The following is a 3,975-nucleotide window of genomic DNA, read 5'->3' as shown; positions in this document are numbered from 1 at the left end:
TGGTGACCTCATGGTGGAATGTTATTCATATTGTATCATTATTACCTGGAGTCCTTTCCTGGCAGTCAGATTACCTAGTGACCTCATGGTGGAATGTTATTCATATTGTATCATTATTACCTGGAGTCCTTTCTGCAGTCAGATTACTAGTGACTCATATAATGTTGGTAGAATGTTGAAGTTGGGATAGTAGTAAGGATCCTACCAGGGATTATTCATGTAGGATGTTGGTAGAATGTTGAAGTTGGGATAGCAGTAAGGATCCTACCAGGTATTATTCATGTAGGATGTTGGTAGAATGTTGAAGTTGGGATAGCAGTAAGGATCCTACCAGGTATTATTCATGTAGGATGTTGGTAGAATGTAGAAGATACAGAGCCACTTGTCATCAGGAAGGTGCTCTCTCAGCACAACAGAAAATATATAATTTACTTGACATGTTCTGGTTGTGAATTCAGACAACAAGGTAAGAKTRTTCCCAGGGAWTATTGTAAAGTGTGAAAGAAATGAAATGTATGGTGTAATTCTAGTATAGTGAATGACAGTAAAACACTCAGATCTAACAGTCCATTTCACCCGGGACAGCTACGTGACAGTTCAATCATACAAAATGGCGCTAACTGGGGCGTAGGCAATCAAATTAAAAAACATATTGTTCATATATTCGTATATTGTGGATATTTTACAATTTGTATATTTTTTATGTATTATAGTTCAATGACATGTTGGATCTCTGTTTAGGAGCCCTGCCTCTAAAATGAGTCTCTCTGGGGAAAGAGAGGAGGGGGGCCCTGCCTCTAAAATGAGTCTCTCTGGGGAGAGAGAGGAGGGAGGCCCTGCCTCTAAAATGAGTCTCTCTGGGGAACATGACACCAAAGCTAAGAGGTGAGATTACAATTTTGTTTAAGAATTTATGAAGAGTTTATATACAAAACGCTATATCCTTAATTTTTTCACGTGTGTTTTTTCATCAGAAATTAAGGCTTCTGGGTACCTTCATGTGTGTGTAAAATATTACTGTTCTAAGATTCATAGATTTTAGTGTATGATATTTTCTGAGCGGTGCAGAGACATTTATATGTGCAGACTCGTTACATCTTCAGCTGTAAACACAAAGTGATGTTGTCCGTCTGTGACCAAGAGAAAGTGGTTTTAGGTAAATTCTATTAAATTATTTAGTATTTTTTTCATTTTGGGGGCTGAACATCACAGCAAGATGAAACTAATATTGTTACATTCTCTAGATTCTCCCATTTAAATTTGCACTATAGAGCCCCACAGTGGAGGTATTATAATACCCATAACACCTAGCGGTCAAACAGGGAAATGGTTCCAATAGTTTTATAGAGCCCTACAGTGGAGGTGTCATAATACCCATAACACCTAGCGGTCAAACAGGGAAATGGTTCCAATAGTTTTATAGAGCCCCACAGTGGAGGTGTCATAATNGAAATGGTTCCAATAGTTTTATAGAGCCCCACAGTGGAGGTGTCATAATACCCATAACACCTAGCGGTCAAACAGGGAAATGGTTCCAATAGTTTATCCACCATACATTTTTCCCATTGGGAATTGTAGAAACACTTAAAATAAGGGTTGTGTAGGGTGGGGTGGCGCGGCGATTCTTGTGGGGACATTTTGTCATCAAACTTTGACATCAAAGTCTTGCATTCTCTGAATGTATGGTGCTTTCAAGACAACTTGGAACTCTGAAAAAAGCAACGTTGGAAAATGGCGTCATTGATCTTCAGGTCGGAGTTCTAGAAAAAGGCCAGAGTTCCCGACTTGGAATTTAGAGTTGAATGACCATTCAAGACGTATTTTCTCAGTCGGAGCTAGTTTTTTTCCGAGTTCCCAGTTTTCTTGAACTCACTGAAGTCTGAGATTTCCACGTTTCCAGATGTTTAGAACACAGCAGAAGTCATATCATGGCCAATGTATTCAACCTTTCCTGGTCCATGGTGTTGCATGTGAATGTTTATCCTTTTAAGCTTGGAAAAGACTTGGACCACACCCCCTCTCCACTGAATAGCAGGCTAGTGATTGCTTTGCAACGATTTTGAAAGTATGATGTTGATGTGATTTGTCCAATCAAAGCTATTGTAGATATAACGTGATGTTCATTTTATCTGTGGCAAATGACCTTGAGCCTTTTGGATGGACACTTCTACTGTAACTCTATGGCAGCACCCAATGGGCTTGAATTCTCCAGTTCTCCCTGTAGTGGTGACGTAGTGTCTCCATGAGTGACAGAACACTGAGCCAATCATGACGCAACTAGAGAACACTAACAACCCCTACATTCTGTATTTTCCGCTGGCTGCCCCACCACCACAGAAAGCACTGAACTAGCCCTAAACACCCGCATGTTGGAGCTGCCTTACTCAAGAAAAAAAAAAGAGAACATGTTTGGTTTCGGCTTTTTTAACGCAATTATACATTTTTTTAATGAATAACAGGTGGCCACTGCTCCAAAGCAGGAACCACTGATTGGCTGCATGTTCTAATATCAAGATACCTGCTGGTACCTCTTAACTGAGGTGTCCTACCCGCCAATTTTTTAAAGACAAAACAAGACAAAGCTCATTGCCTTCTTCATTCATGCAAAGACGGGCAGCCTGAAGAGCTCGTCATTGATTTTGCTGGAAAGGGGAGAAATTGTCCTTGACAATGGTATTCATATTACAGTTGACCTTGAAGTATTACGTTTTTAGGAGCTAAAATAAGGTCAGTTGTATAGAACAGTGAAATATACAAATGTTTGTTAGCTATCGTTACGCTCCCACTGTCTGGTTCTCCTCTCTTCACTAGATGGACGGTAACTTTAGTGTTTAACCCCTCTGTGTCCACACCCTACTATTTATCACAACCACATATGATGTAAATTCCTTCCCCAGTGATATAACCACTATATCACAACACTATATGAGGTAAATGTCTTCCCCAGTGATATTACCCACTATTATCACAACACATATGATGTACATGTCTTCCCCAGTGATATTACCACTATTATCACAACACATATGATGTAAATGTCTTCCCAGTGATATTACCACTATTATCACAACACATATGAGGTAACATGTCTTCCCCAGTGATATTAACCACTATTTATCAACACATATAATGTACTCATGTCTTCCCCCAGTGATATTACCCACTATTATCACAACACATATGATGTAATATGTCTTCCCCAGTGATATTAACCCACTATTATCACAACAATGATGATGTATACATGTCTCCCCAGTGAATTAACACTATTATCAAAACACATATGATGTACCATGTCTTCCCCAGTGAATCCCACTATTATCACAACACATATGATGTAACATGTCTTCCCCAGTGATTTACCCACTATTATCACAACCACATATGATGTAAATGTCTCCCAGTGATATTACCCACTATTATCACAACACATACTGATTAACATGCCTTCCCCAGTGATTTACCCACCTATTATCACAACACTATATGATATATACATGCCTTCCCCAGTGATTTACCCCTATTATCACAACACATATAGTAACATGTCTTCCCCAATGAATTACAGGCACCACTGCAGCACCACTACTGTATGGATGTATTGGCTTTGTTAAGAGTATTTATACTCCTGAACCTTTTTATGACTTGGGGGCCATAACAAAGGGCTGAAAACTTAATGATTCAAGACATTTCAGCTTTTCATTTAAATACATTTTGAAAGACTTCTGAAAACATAATTCCACCTTTGACATGATGGTGTGTGGTGTGTGTTAGGCCAGTGACCCCCAAATTCTGAATTAATCATTTAGATTTCATAATTACACAACATATGTGGAAAAAGTCAAGGGGTGTGAATAATTTCTGAAAGGCATACCTAAAACCCGGCAAAATGGAGAGCTCTCCACTAAAGTTTTACAAACTTAAACCTTTGAGGCGCTCCGAAAATATATTCAAAAGATTGGTCCATGGACATCA

General features: G+C 39.0%; 1 long non-coding RNA gene across 2 annotated transcripts in view; it reads right to left on the bottom strand.

The window, feature by feature from the left end:
- Positions 1-2,894: 2,894 nt before the first annotated feature.
- Positions 2,895-3,975, bottom strand: part of LOC139026687 (uncharacterized) — a 1,319-nt gene continuing 238 nt past the window's right edge. The window contains exons 2-3 of one of the 2 annotated variants that reach the window (XR_011478590.1): positions 3,317-3,468; positions 2,895-3,110 (exon numbers count right to left, since the gene is read on the bottom strand). This is a non-coding gene — a long non-coding RNA (uncharacterized lncRNA). Of the gene's footprint in view, positions 3,111-3,145; positions 3,217-3,316; positions 3,469-3,975 lie in introns of those variants that run through there. The other variant, XR_011478589.1, reaches the window with a different exon arrangement.

The sequence above is a fragment of the Salvelinus sp. IW2-2015 genome, unplaced genomic scaffold (assembly GCF_002910315.2).
Source record: "Salvelinus sp. IW2-2015 unplaced genomic scaffold, ASM291031v2 Un_scaffold5483, whole genome shotgun sequence".
Classification (NCBI taxonomy): Eukaryota; Metazoa; Chordata; class Actinopteri; order Salmoniformes; family Salmonidae; genus Salvelinus; species Salvelinus sp. IW2-2015.
The sequence above is the reverse complement of the archived record's forward strand: the minus strand, read 5'-3'. Positions and strand labels throughout refer to the sequence as shown.